The sequence below is a fragment of the Arachis stenosperma genome, chromosome 3 (genome assembly GCF_014773155.1).
Source record: "Arachis stenosperma cultivar V10309 chromosome 3, arast.V10309.gnm1.PFL2, whole genome shotgun sequence".
Classification (NCBI taxonomy): Eukaryota; Viridiplantae; Streptophyta; class Magnoliopsida; order Fabales; family Fabaceae; genus Arachis; species Arachis stenosperma.
This window is the reverse complement of record NC_080379.1, coordinates 91,206,742-91,222,374: the sequence shown is the minus strand read 5'-3', so window position 1 is coordinate 91,222,374 and position 15,633 is coordinate 91,206,742. Positions and strand designations below refer to the sequence as shown.

General features: G+C 38.9%; 1 non-coding gene across 1 annotated transcript; it reads left to right on the top strand.

Moving 5' to 3' along the window:
- Positions 1-13,407: 13,407 nt before the first annotated feature.
- On the top strand, positions 13,408-13,511 carry LOC130971519 (small nucleolar RNA R71). The gene has a single exon (XR_009082733.1). It is a non-coding gene; the product is annotated as a small nucleolar RNA R71 (small nucleolar RNA).
- Positions 13,512-15,633: the final 2,122 nt, after the last annotated feature.

Below are 15,633 nucleotides of genomic sequence, written 5' to 3'. Positions count from 1 at the left end.
ATCTTCCCTGATGATTTTGTCATCTTAGACATGGAAGAAGAAGGACATAACTCAATTATCTTGGAAAGACCTTTCTTAGCCATAGCAAGAGCTATTATTGATGTAGAGAAAGGTGAAATGACCCTCAGGGTGCATGATGAAAAAATGATCATAAATGTCTTTAAAGCCATGCAATATCCCCTTGAGAAGGAAAAGCATAGGAGGGTGGAAATGATAAAAGAATTGGAGGAAGAGGTACTTGAAGCCAACAGTCAAAAGGAATAAGAAGAGGAAATAGAAGTAGAACAAGATGTCATAGAAGAAAGAGTAGCTGAAATCTCTTTTGAAGGCAAGACAGAGGAGGTGCCAAAGCAAAAATTGAAGCCCCTCCCTCCTCATCTCAAGTATGCATTTTTGGAGGAGAGGAGACCTTGCCAGTAATCATCAATTCCTCTTTAAACATGGAAGATAAAGTCAAGCTAATTGAAGTGTTGAAAGCTCACAAGACAGCTTTAGGATGGACGATTGATGATATCAAGGGTATAAACCCTGCCATCTGCATGCACAAAATCTTGCTAGAAGAAGATTCAAGACCAGTGGTGCAACCTCAGAGGAGACTGATGAACGGAAATTGTCTATCAGTAAAGAATTTCACAAATGAAATCTCGTTGCAAGTATAGTTCTAAACCAATAAACAATTCCTCAATAAAAAATTTTGTTTGTCACTAGTACAAACCCTAATAAAATAACCGACAGTATTAATCTCGGGTCGTTCTCCCTAGAAATTACAATGAAGTGCTGTATTATTGGCTATGAAGGAATGTTTTGTGGTTTTTGTAATAAAGAATAACAAATGTAAATAGCGAAAGAAATAAGCTAATAACTAAGAAAGCTCTTGGCAAGGAATGAGAACTAGAAGTCCTATTCTCATTATCATCATCAATTGTGACAAGAATTGTCCATTGCTCCACTTAGTTAACCTCTAACTATAAAGAAAAGTCAAGTGGATATAATCAACTTGAGTCCATAAATCCTAGTCAAATCCTAAGGAAAGACTAGCTTTAGTGGCATTCAAGTCAACTAGCAACTTCCAATTATTAATCAACAAAAGAGTTTGATAACTCAAGAGTCTCTAATTACTCAACCCAAGCCAAGAGGAGAAAAATCTACTCTGAAACCCAACCAAGCATTTTGTCAAACACTTGGAAGGCATAAAAGGAAAGCAAGATAAAATTACAAGAAATATAAATCTACAACTACTCAAGCAAGGAAATAACAACAAAGCAATTAAACAAGAGGAAACATAAAATATAAATTGCATTAAATGAGAATTAAAGGAAACAAAAGTGCATGAACATAAAAATTACTAGAATAAGACATTAACGAAAGGAACTAAAAGAGTAAATATGTAACAACAAGAAAGTGAAAGGAAAAGTAGATGAAAACAAGAATTAAAATCTAGATCTAAGAAAATCTACCCTAATTCTAACCTAAATTCTAGAGAGAAGGGAGAGCTTCTCTTTCTAGAATTCTAGCCTAAAACATGATGAAAAACTAAAACTATGACTACTTGGTTCATCCTCCTTCAATCCTTGGGTTCAGTAGCATCAGAAATAAGTTGGATTGGGCTTAAAATGGCCCACACTGATCATGCAATGCGCACGCATGGGCTACACGTGCGCATCACCTAAATGCAAGGAAACCATGAAAAATTTTATATCATTTTGAAGCTCCAGATGTTAGCTTTCCAACGTAACTAGAACCGCCTCATTTGGACCTCTATAGCTCAAGTTATGATCGATGTAGTGCGAAGAGGTCAGGATTGACAACTTTGCGATTCCTTCATTTCTTCATGAGTTCTCCATTTTTACATGCTTTTTCTTCGTTCCCTCAATCCAATCTTTGTCTTCTAAACCTGAAATCACTTAACAAATATATCAAGGCATCTAATGGAATCAAGGTGAATTAAATTTAGCTATTTTAAGACCTAAAAAGAATGTTTTCACTCTTAAGCACAATTAAAGGAGAATTACAAAACCATGCTATTTCATTGAATAAATATGGGAAAAGATGATAAAATCCCTCTAAATTCAACCCAAGATAAACCCTAAAAATGGTGTTTATCAGAGACTTAACCCAACTATGAAGGAGGTAGTTCAGAAGGAAGTAATAAAGTTATGGAATGTTGGGATCATCTATCCAATTTCTGACAATTCCTGGGTGAGCCTAGTTCAAGTGGTGCCAAAGAAAGGTGGAATGACTGTCATTATCAACGAGAAGAATGAGCTCATTCCCACAAGGACTATAACAGGGTGGAGGATGTGTATTGATTATAGAAGGCTGAATGAGGCTACAATGAAAGATCATTTTCCTATCGCTTTCATTGACCAAATGTTAGAAAGATTAGCTGGCCATGCCTATTACTGCTTCTTGGATGGATACTCTAGATATAATCAGATAATGGTGGATCCCAAAGACCAAGAAAAGACATCCTTTACCTTTCCATTTGGAGTCTTTGCCTACAGGAGGATGCCTTTTGGGCTGTGCAATGCTCCAGCAACCTTCTAAAGGTGTATGTTCTCCATATTCTCTGACATGGTAGAAAAATTTTTAGAGGTCTTTATGGATGATTTCTTTGTCTTTGGTAACTCTTTTGATACTTGTCTGCAACATCTAACCCTTGTCTTAAAAGGATGACAAGAAACAAATTTGGTTTTAAATTGGAAAAAATGTCACTTCATGGTACCAGAGGGTATTGTTCTTGGGCATAGGTTTCAAGCAAGGGTATAGAGGTTGACAAAGCCAGGATAGAGATCATAGAAAAGCTTCCTATACCTGTCAATGTAAAAGCAGTAAGAAGTTTTCTTGGGCATGCTAGATTTTACACAAGATTCATCAAAGATTTTTCAAAAATAGCTAAACTACTAAGCAACTTGCTCGTGGTTGACAATCCTTTTGTCTTTGATGATAATTGCAAGTATGCTTTTGAAACCTTGAAAAAGAAACTCACTACAGCACCAATCATCACACCCCCAGAATATGGACTTCCTTTTGAACTAATGTGTGATGCAAGTGATGTTGCAATTGGTGCTGTATTGGGACAAAAGAAAAACAAGCTGCATCATGTTATATACTATGCAAGCAAGGTGTTAAATGAGGCACAAAAAATTACACAACCATAGAAAAATAACTCTTGGCAATTGTGTATGCATTTGATAAATTTAGGCAATACTTGATTGGTTCAAAAGTTATAGTATATACTGATCATGGTGCTCTCAAGTATCTCATGTCTAAATAGGATGCCAAGCCAAGACTTTATCAGGTGGGTGATGTTGCTACAAGAATTTGATATTGAAGTAAGGGATAGGAAAGGAAGTGAGAACTAAGTTGCAGACCATTTGTCAAAACTACCACAGGAGATCAACCAAGATACACCACAACCAGTAAATGAGAAGTTCCCAGATGAACATCTTCTGCAAGTTCAACAAGCACCTTGGTTTGCTGACATTGCAAACTACAAGGTGGGAAGAAGGATTCCCCATGAATTCACTAGGCAACAAGTAAAGAAGTTGCTCAATGAAGCCAAGAAATTATTGTGGGACGAGCCCTTCTTATTCAAGAGATGTCTAGATGGAATAATCAGAAGGTGTGTTCCTGAAAATGAGATGAAAAACATATTGTGACACTGTCATGGGTCAGCATATGGTGGACACTTTGGGCCAGAGAGAACAGCAGCTAAAGTGCTTCAAAGTGGATTTTATTGGCCAACCATATTCAAAGATGCCAAAGAATTCGTGCACCAATGCAATGAGTGCTAAAGGGCTGGAGGACTAACAAAGAGGAATGAAATGCCTCAAAATTTTATTTTGGAGGTGGAACTGTTTGATCTCTGGGGTATAGATTTCATGAGGCCTTTTCCCCCATCATATTCCTTCAAATACATTCTGGTAGCAGTGGAATATGTCTCCAAGTGGGTAAAGGCCATAGCAACAACTACATGTGATGCACCAATTGTTCTTCAATTTCTTAAGAGACACATTTTTACCAGATACAGGGTGCCTAATGGTCTTATTAGTGATGGTGGTAGCCATTTTTGTAATAGACAATTGAAAAAATTGCTCCACAAATATGGGGTAATTCATAAGGTAGCTACACCTTATCACCCATAGACCAATGGCCAAGCAGAACTTGCAAATAGGGAGTTAAAGAGAATATTGGAAAAGATAGTTGGGACCACAAGGAAGGACTGGGAAAGAAAATTGGATGATGCTCTCTGGGCATATACGACAGCATTCAAAACCCCAATTGGAAAATCACCCTTTCAGCTAATTTATGGAAAATCCTGTCACCTTCTTGTAGAGCTCAAACATAAAGCCTTCTGGACTACTAAGCTCCTCAATCTTGACCTTCAAGTAGCAGGAGAGAAAAGGCTAATACAACTTAATGAGCTAGATGAATTTAGATTGGAAGTTTATGATAATGCTAATATATACAAGGAAAGAGCTAAAAGATGGCATGACAAGAAAATTTCAAGAAGAGAGTTCAAGCCAAGGTGGTACACAAAATCGTGAGTTCACACTTTTCTCACAACTCTGCACAGCTGACCAGCAAGTGCACTGGGTCGTCCAAGTAATACCTTACGTGAGTAAGGGTCGATCCCACAGAGATTGTCGGCTTGAAGCAAGCTATGGTTATCTTGTAAATCTCAGTCAGGCAGATTCAAATGGTTTTGGGGTTTTGATAATTTAAGGATAAATAAGACATAAAATAAGATAGAAATACTTATGTAATTCATTGGTAAGAATTTCAGATAAGCGTATGGAGATGCTTTATTCCTTCTGAATCTCTGCTTTCCTACTGCCTTCATCCAGTCATGCGTACTCCCTTCCATGGCAAGCTGTATTTTGGGGGATCACCGTTGTCAATGGCTACCGTCCGTCCTCTCAGTGAAAATGGTCCGGCTACAGGTTACGTAGGGCTAATCATTTGTCGATTCTCGATCGTGTTGGAATAAGATCCATTGATCCTTTTGCGCACTGTCACTGCGCCCAGCACTTGCGAGTTTGAAGCTCGTCACAGTCATCCCATTCCAGATCCTACTCGGAATACCACAGACAAGGTTTAGACTTTCTGGATCTCAAGAATACTGCCAATTGATTCTAGCTTATACCACGAAGACTCTGATCGCACGGAATGGAAGGCTCTGTTGTCAGGAGAGGCAACCATACATCGTGAACCAGGAGGCCAAGAGATATGCATTCAAGCTTGTTTTCAGGTAGAACGGAAGTGGTTGTCAGGCATGCGTTCATAAGTGAGAATGGTGATGAGTGTCACTTGATCATCAGATTCATCATGTTGAAGTGCGAATGGATATCTTAGAACAAGAATAAGCTTGAATTGAATAGAAAATAGTAGTAATTGCATTAATTCATGAGGAACAGCAGAGCTCCACACCTTAATCTATAATGTGTAGAAACTCCACCGTTGAAAATACATAAGTGATGGCCATGCCTCCCAAATAACATGAAACAATCGAAAAAGGGTTCAAAGACCTGATCCCGAGATCAAAGATGATCAAAAGATGAAAATACAATAGTAAAAGATCCTATTTATAGTGAACTAGTAACCTAGGGTTTACAGAAATAAGTAAATGATGCAGAAATCCACTTCCGGAGCCCACTTGGTGTGTGCTTGGGCTGAGCATTGAAGCTTCCACGTGCATAGACTTTTCTTGGAGTTAAATGCCAGCTCTGGTGCCAGTTTGGGCGTTTAACTCCATCTTTTATGCTAGTTCTAGCGTTTAACGCCAGAAAAAGGATATCTGACTGGCATTTTGACGCTAATTTGGGCCATCAAATCTCGGGCAAAGTATGGACTATTATATATTGCTGGAAAGAGCAAGATGTCTACTTTCTAACGCAATTGAGAGCGCGTCAATTGGGTTTTTGTAGCTCGAGAAAATCTATTTTGAGTGCAGGGAGGTCAAAATCTAACAGCATCTGCAGTCCTTTTTCAGCCTCTGAATCAGATTTTTGCTCAAGTCCCTCAATTTCAGCCAGAAAATACCTGAAATCAATAAAAAAAAACACAAACTCACAGTAAAGTCCAGAAATGTGATTTTTTCATAAAAACTAATAATTATATACTAAAAACTAACTAAATCATACTAAAAACAATGCCAAAAAGCGTATAAATTATCCGCTCATCGCAAGTCAACAAGTGTTTTTATACAACTCTAGGCTAAAGTTTTTCCTAGAAATCTCAAGTCTAAATGGACTGGTCCTTATCTGGTGACTAAAGTCTTCCCATATGGAAGTCTTGAACTTTTGAATGAAGCCACAAAGGACACATTCACAGCCAATGGTCACAGAGCTAAGCATTACCTGGGAGGGCCTTGGAACAAGGAGGAGAGCATTCATGAATTGAGCTAAACAAGAATGGGGAATGTCAAGCTAATGACATTAAAAGAGCGCTTGTTAGGAGGCAACCCAATTAGAGGTAGTTTTCTTTTCTTAGTTATTTCAATAAAAGAGTTAAGTATGTTTATTTCTATTGCAAAGAGCTAAGTTTGGTGTTGCACACCAAAGCGATTCAAGGGTGAATGTAGGATGCTAAGTTTGGTGTTCCACCAAAGATTTCTTTAGAAACACATTTCAACCCTCAACATGACTAGTCACTAGCTCCAAACAATCAGGGAAACTAATTAACCATTGTCTGCTTTCTAGTTTATGGTTTGTGTTCCTTAATAAAAGCACAAGGTTTCATGTATGTGATTAATCTGGTGCATAACAGACAGTGCCAAGGAACAAAGTTTGGTGTTCACACACCAAAATAAGTTCAAAAGCCTACAACCATTCATGCATGCTAACCATCTTTCAAGTGCTTGGGGAACAAGCAACTTCCAATAACTTTGCAGGAATACAATCAATCTCTTAAGGAACTATGCACCATCATCCAAGGACATAAAGAAGGGTAGAAAAGCTATAGAGGATGATGACAAAAGGAAAGCTAGAAGACACTACCAAGAGGTTGTATTGTTACTTAACACTCTATAATTTGAAGTGATTTAGTTGGAAGTCTAATTGTACCCCTTCTGATCAATTTACCTTTGTTTACATTCCATTTGTTTGTTTTCTTTAATTGTCAGTCAAGTATGCTAGTCTGATTGCTGGTTTCATATACACCTTACTTGAATTCACATCTTGTCCCCCTTTGCTTGAATAGAAGAAAATGTTGAAACAGAAAGTGAAATTGTCCAATTTGGTAGAAAATAGAATAAGGATCAGTGGTGGTATATATGTTTGATTGTGTAAGTAAGCTCACTAATAAAGATGAAGGGTTGAATATTCCTTTATAGTATGAACTTGAGTGCTATTTGTGAAACCTTAGTAAATAAATATCCTTGAAAGAAAGAAAGAGTAAGAAGGAAAGGAAGAAAAGCCAAGAATTGGCAACAAAAATAAAAGAAACAAAGAATAAGGGTAGACACCAATAGCTTGGAGCTTAAGATACATGCCTATGGTGCTTTTGTATTGGGATCTGCTTGGATGAATAGGTTCTAAGGAGTGTTTCAATACTTGGTAACTTGGGTTAACTAACCCGGGATTATCAACCAAAAGTCCACTATCAAGAGCAACCTAGCTATAAAGCATTTAGTGACCTAAAGAGGTGCTGGGCACCAATGTTCTTAAGGTGAATTGTGACCCAAGTGTCTGTGGTGTGTATGTGTTGACTGGAAATTAAGCTAAAAAGCTGCTGCAACACATAACACTTAGCTGCAAATAAAGTATAAGCCTCTCAACAAAAGAAAAACAAAAAAAAAATCAAACATCAAGGATCAATGAATAAAGATTTCATTGCAGCACCTTAGTTAGCAGTTAAAGGGACATCTCAACCCTCAAAACTAATAAAAGTAGAGCTTCAATTACAGTCTGCATGAAACCCCATGAACCTAGGTTGAATGCTTTCAAATAAGGACAAATATGCTATTCTGTTTTCTTTCATTTTTCTCAAGTTCTACTGCTTGCTTGGGGACAAGCAAGATTTAAGTTTGGTGCTGTGATGACTGATGACTGCGCATCATGTTATATTTTTCTATGCTTTTTCACTTTAAATTTCATTAATCATGCTTAATTATTGAGTGTTTTGTGCTTATATCTTAGATTAATTTCACCCCTTTTTTTATCTAGTTTGTAGAAAATGTTGGAAAAAGAAGTAAAAAAGCACAAAAGAAGCATGAAAGAAGAAAAGAACAATTTTGGATGAACGCTACGCGCACGTGTACAAGGCGCTTACGCGGAGGATGACACTTTTGGAGATCCACGCGTACGCATGCATGGCTGATGCATGAAAACTTGTCTCTCAACAAATTTCCCTTCGGCAAGTATACCGAATTGTCGTCAAGTAAAATCTCACAATAGAGTGAGGTCGAATCCCACAGGGATTGATCGGTCAAGCAACTTTAGTTGGAAGAATATGCTAGTTGAGCTAAACAGAGTGTAGTTGATGTTGCAGGAAATTAAATGGCGGGAAAGTAAATTGCAGGAAATAAAGTGTAGAATCTTAAATGGGGAATTGGGGAGATGAACATGGAAATAAATGGCAGAAAGTAAAGAGAATGGGTAAGATCAGATATAAGGAATTCATTGGGCTCAGGAGATGTTGTATTCTCTGGATCAAATTCATTTTCATCTCTTCCACAATCAAAGCATCTATTGATCTCCTTGGAAATCTTAAGTGATTGGATTCAAATTCCTTGGCAACCCAATCTCTCTAATATTGAACAATTGCCCAATTTCTTGATTTAATTGCTCATGGGAAGAGATGAAGTGTGGTCACTGATTACACCACATGTATTTCCAAATCAAAGTGTTGGGAAGATTACATGTCACTATATCCGCCCAGACCCCAATTTGGTCCAACATGAGAAAGCATTTCTAGCATGATCTCCTCATCCCTTTTCCAAGGCTCAGAGGAGATCCAATTATGGAGAGTTTTTTTTCAAGACAACTAACCAATTGAATTAAGATTGAAAGCTTTCTAGTAAATCAAAAGAGAAGAAAGAAGAAGAAGAATGAAAACTATAATTGATCCATCAAATTACAATAGAGCTCCCTAACCCAATGAAATGGGTTTAGTTGTTCATAGCTCTAGAAATGAAAAATGGCAGAAAGGAATACATGCTTAGCTAGAAAATGCAGAAAAGTAAATATACAGAGGGTAGTTCTCCAAAGTGCCAAGCTTCTCTATAGTTCAAAACTACTCTTATATGTACTACTCTTCTTGATCTTCTAGTGAGTTCTTCAAGTCTTGGATGTGGGCCTGAAATCTTGAGTTAAAGCAGTTACAATCTTTAGTGGGCTCAGCTTGCAGAAAAGTGTGAGTTAGGCATGGGCGTTAGTGATGTTAACGTAAATGAAATTGTGGGTTCGAGAACGTTAGTGGCAATCACCTTTTTCACTAACGTTCCAACCCCATATAGTCCACGTTAACTTCAACGTTAGTGGCACTAACGTGACCACTAACGTGACCACTAACGTTGCCTTATGATCCTTCGCAAGCATTATTGGGAATCACCTTTCCCAATAACGTTGCCTTGTGCCCTTCTTTCCTTACGTTAGAGTTCACGTTAGTATAACTAACGTGACTCTTAACGTGGGCATGCCTATCTTCGAGAGCGTTAGTGACACTTACCTTTGTCACTAACGCTCGAAACGCCCCTCCTCCCCATGTTAGAGTTCACGTTAACTAGGTTAACGTGGCCACTAATGTGGTAGTGAATGGCATCTCCAACGTTAGTGACAAAGGTGAGTGTCACTAACGTTGGCTCATCAATCTTAGCTCCACATTAACTTTCACGTTAGTTGTCTTAATGTGACCACTAACGTGGGCAATGCTAGCTTGATCCAACATTAGTGAAAAAGGTGAGTGTCACTAACGTTGGCATTGTCTTCCCTTCCACGTTAGAGTTCACGTTAACTAAGTTAACGTGACTCTTAACGTGGCCAATTGCCAACTTTTGGAGCGTTAGTGGTGTTCACGTTTACCACTAACGCTGGAGCTTTCTTTATCTCCACGTTAACTACCTCGTTTTTGTAGTTAACGTGGCAATTAACATGGGCTTATGATGGCTTCGTAGGCGTTATTGTCGACCACCTTTCTCAATAACGTTGCAAGCTCATTCCTATTCCACGTTAGTTGTCACGTTAATTAGATTAATGTGGCTACTAACGTGGTCCTTCCTTGCTTCCTTTGTCCTGAAATCAAGCAAATAAAGTGCATAAAAGCTCTAGCCCAAGTCATGAGATTATGCATCATCAATTTGTCATTCAATCCTTGCAAAATCCTCATAAAATCATGTAAAATTCACAATAGTTGCTTGAATCAAGGTGTAAGTGTATTTTCATCCAAAACATGCCTTATTCACTAAGAAAATGCATGAAACTACCCTAAAACAGTAAAAAAAAGATCAGTGAAACTGTCCTAGATGCCCTGGCTTCACAACACCAAACTTAAAGCTTGCTTGTCCCTAAGCAAGTACTAAAACATAGGAAGAATGAATGAAAGAGACAAGATGAACACAATAAAAGTAAAATCCCTGGTTTATGGGGTTTCATGCATAGCAACTTAGGTTCATTCCTTTACTAGGTTTTAGGCCTTTATCATGCCATTGAACACTTGTTTGATTGCATTCTTTGTGACTTCCTAATTATTGATCCTCCTTTCCCTTCCAGGATTTATTGCATTTCTTTTTAGGCTAAGTGTTCTGTAAGAGGGCGACTCTTTAAGATAAGCTTTCAGCCAACACTCCCGAACTAGTTGGTTCAAGGTGCTAGGTGTTAAGACACCCCTAAGGACTTACTCCCTCAAGTCTCTTTCCCCCATGCTTACACACCACAGGCACATGATTTGTTATTTTTCTTTCTTGAGACCTTGGTGTCCAGCACCTCTTTGGGTTGCTAAGTGCTCTGTAGCAAAGGTTGTTCTTGATAGTGGATTTTCAGTTGATAATCCCGGATTAGTTAACCCAAGTTACCAGGTGATGAGGCACCCCTAAGAGCTTATTCATCGAAGCATATCCTTCGAAAAGAATCTCATATTATGAAGTGTGTTCAAGCCCTTTTTGGTGTGCCTTGAACACCAAACTTATCATGTACTATATGTTGCATGTAGGGATTCTTATATTGTTTGTTGAAGTTGATTTAGAATCCATGAAATTTGCTTTATTACTACTATTAGAGATTAGAGAGAGAGAAAGGGTGTAGAACATGGGTTGCCTCCCATGAATCGCTTCTTTAGCGTCATTAGCTTGATGTTCGGCCTCTATTAGGGTGGTTGGTAGTGCTTCAAATCTTCCCCTCTTGCAGTAAACTTGTTTCCATTGGTTTTATTAAGAAGCTCCACATGTTCTAAGGACAAGATTTTGTTGATGGTGTATACTGGAGGCAGCTGAGATGGAATGGTGGGGAGATAGGGTGGTATAGATGGAAAGTAGGTGGAAACCACTTCATCTCCTGGAGAGAAATCTTCTGTAGGGATCTTCTTATTTTTCCATCCCCTTGGGACTTTTTTTCTTGTGTCCCTTGATGTCACTTTGCTGCTTGTGGTTTTCTCTTTGAGGAATGTTTTGTTGCTTGCCTCATATGACTCTGGTGGGTCTGGTTCCTTTTGGATTACACTTGGGCGTTGCTCCTTTTGATCACATTGGTTGTTACCAATGGGAATTTTTAGGTGTGGTACTTGTGTTCCCATGCTTGCCTCTTCCATCAGCTCTTTCTTGTGCTCTTCCTCTGACTTTTTGTTATCATGATCTGCTTCTTATGAGGGCTTGAAAACATTGAAGGTGAGCTGCTCTTTATGTATTCTCAATACTAGCTCTCCTCCTCCATATCTATAAGTGCTCTAGCTGTGGCTAAGAATGGCCTTCCCAGAATGATGGGGTGACTGGGATTCTCCTCCATTTCCAGGATAACAAAGTCTGTGGGAAGGAAGTAGTTCCCAACCTTCACTAACATGTTCTCAACCACTCCTATTGCCTGTTTTTGGGTTTTGTCAGCCAGTTTGATGATTACGTCTGTGGGTGTTAGCTAATTGATTTGGAGCTTTTTCATGAGGGACAGAGGCATTAAATTGATGCTTGCTCCCAGGTCACAGAGCCCTTTATCAAACATTGTCTCTCCTATAGTACAAGGAATGTGGAAACTCCCTGGGTCCTTCTTCTTTGTAGGTGGCCCTGTTTGGATAAGAGCACTGCACTCCCTGTTCATCTTTATTGTTTGTCCACCCTTCAATGAACTTTTTTGGCTTGTAGCTTCTTTATATACTTGATGTAGGAGGGCATTTGCTGGAGGTCCTTAATGAATGGTATATTTACATCAAAAGATGCAACCATGTCGAGAAACCTTGAATACATTCTCCCTTCTGCACCACCCTTGAGCCTTTGGGGAAAGGGTGCATATGGGTTCAGGATCTCCCTTTTCTTTAGCTCTTCCTTGAGTGTGGGTTGGGGTGCATAGTTTCTTTCTTCATGATTTTCCTTTGGACTGTCTTGGAGGTGTTCTGTTTGTGTGTCTACTTCCTCCACACTCCTCTCATCACTTGTGGTGATCATCTTGCATTCTTCCCACCTTACTTTCTTTGCTTCTCCTCTTGGATTCTTCTCTTTGTCACTGGGAAAACCATCAGTGGGTTTGGGAAACTGTTGAGATAGATATTCTATTTGGGACTCCAGTCACTTGATGGTTTCCCCTTGGTTCTTGATATTAGCTCGCACTTCATTCTTAAACACCTTGTTGTCTTGGACTTCTTTACATATGTCTTCAAGTAGAGTCTCAATCTTAGAAAGTCTATCTTTGGTTGGTGATGGTGGGTTGAGATTATGTGGGTGTTGATAGGATCTCTGAGGTATGTTGGTGGGTTGCATTGTTGTTGGGATTGTGGTTGTGGCGTCTCTGGTCTTGGCCTTGGTCTTGTTGATTTCCCCATCCAAAGTTAGGGTGATTTCTTCATCCAGAGTTGTAAGTTTTGGAGTATGGATCATGGATTTATCTAGGTGAGTTTCCAACATAATTGGCTTGTTCCCAGTCACCTTCTTCTCCTATATTCACTCCTTCTTGAGCTAATGATGAAGTGATGACTGCTGCAACTTGGTTTTCTTCCACCTTCTTGGTAAGATCTGCTAGCTGCTTGGTGATCATCTTATTTTGAGCCAGCAATGCATCCATGTGATTCAGCTCCATTACTCCTCGAGTGTTGCTTCTTTCAGAAGCATAGAAGTAGTCATTCTCAGCTACCGTTTCAATGACATCTATGGCTTCTTCAATGGTTTTCTTCTTGTTTAGAGAGCCCCCCGATGAATGGTTTAAAACTTTCTTTGACTCATAAGAAAGACCTTCATAGAAGATGTGAAGTTGAACCCATTCATTGAACATGTCTGGTGGGCATCTTCTTGTTAAGTCCTTGAACCTCTCCCATGTCTCATAGAGAGTTTCACCATCATGTTGCCTGAAATTTTGTACCTCAGCTCTCAGCCTGTTAATTCTTTGAGGAGGGTAGAATCTTGCCAAAAACTTGTTCACCACTTCTTCCCAATTTGTTAAGCTCTCCTTCGGGAAGAATTCAAGCCACTTAGATGCTTTGTCCCTAAGTGAGAATGGGAACAAAAGCAGCCTATAGACATCCGGATGGACTCCATTAGACTTCACTGTCTCACATATTCTCAGGAAGGTGGTTAGATATTGATTGGGATCTTCTTGGGCACTTCCTCCAAATGAGCAGTTGTTTTGAACAAGGGTGATGAGCTGGGGTTTTAATTCAAAGTTGTTGGCATGTATGGTGGACTTTTGGATGCTACTTCCACAGTTTTCTGGATTTGGATTGATGTAAGAGCCTATAACTCTCCTCTCTTGCCTAGCATGATTGACAGGGCCTTCTCTGGCATGGTTGTGAGCTTCTCCTTCATGGTTGTTTTCCAAGTTCTCCTCCATGTTTGTTTCAAAATACTCTTCCTCTTCCTCAGCACCAACAACTCTTTTCCCTCTTGCTTCCCTCCTTGCTCTATGGAGGGTCCTCTCAGGTTCTGAATCAAAGGAAGTTGAAGCTCCACCTCTTCTCCCTATCATACAACTAACAGAGCACACAACAAGAGATAAAATGAAGTGATTATTCTTATTAGAGTGATTGTTAGTGTGAGTGGTGCAAATTATCAAACAGTTAGTGGGTTAGTGAGCAGAATTGTAAGTAAATTAAAAGAAAAAGAAGATAACGAGGGGATAGGGGGTGAGGAAGAAACTAAATAAACTAAAGGTAAATGACTAGATAAAATAAACAAACCAAAGAAAAATGCTCAATCTAGTGAACTTCCAACTTAATCATTGTTGATACAAAATCAATCCCCGGCAACGGCGCCATAAACTTGATGCATGAAAACTTGTCTCTCAACAAATTTCCCTTCGGCAAGTATACCGAATTGTCGTCAAGTAAAAACTCACAATAGAGTGAGGTCGAATCCCACAGGGATTGATTCGTCAAGCAACTTTAGTTGGAAGAATATGCTAGTTGAGCTAAACAAAGTGTAGTTGATGTTGCAGGAAATTAAATGGCGGGAAAGTAAATTGTAGGAAATAAAGTGCAGAATCTTAAATGGGAAATTGGGGAGATGAACATGGAAATAAATGGCAGAAAGTAAAGAGAATTGGTAAGATCCGAGATGGGGAATTCATTGGGCTCAGGAGATGTTGTATTCTCCGGATCAAATTCATTTTCATCTCTTCCTCAATCAAAGCATCTATTGATCTCCTTGGTAATCTTAAGTGATTGGATTCCAATTCCTTGACAACTCAATCTCTCTAAGCTTGAACAATTGCCCAATTCCTTGATTTAATTGCTCATGGGAAGAGATGAAGTGTGGTCACTGATTATACCACATGTATTTCCAAATCAAAGTGAAGGGAGGATTACATGTCACTATATCCGCCCAGACCCCAATTTGGTCCAACATGAGAAAGCATTTCTAGCATGATCTCCTCATCCCTTTTCCAAGGCTCAGAGGAGATCCAATTATGGAGAGTTTCTTTTCCAAGACAACTAACCAATTGAATTAAGATCGAAAGCTTTCTAGTAAATCAAAAGAGAAGAAAGAAGAAGAAGAATGAAAACTATAATTGATCCATCAAATTACAATAGAGCTCCCTAACCCAATGAAAGGAGTTTAGTTGTTCATAGCTCTAGAAATGGAAAATGGCAGAAAGGAATACATGCTTAGCTAGAAAATGTAGAAAATAAATATACAGAGGGTAGTTCTCCAAAGTGCCAAGCTTCTCTATAGTTCAAAACTACTCCTATATATACTACTCTTCTTGATCTTCTAGTGAGTTCTTCAAGTCTTGGATGTGGGCCTGAGATCTTGAGTTAAAGCAGTTACAATCTTTAGTGGGCTCAGCTTGCAGAAAAGTGTGAGTTAGGCATGGGCGTTAGTGATGTTAACGTTAAATTAAATTGTGGGTTCGAGAACGTTAGTGGCAATCATCTTTTTCACTGACGTTCCAACCCCATATAGTCCACGTTAACTTCAACGTTAGTGGCACTAACATGACCACTAACGTTGCCTTATGATCCTTCGCAAGCGTTATTGGGAATCACCTTTCCCAATAACGT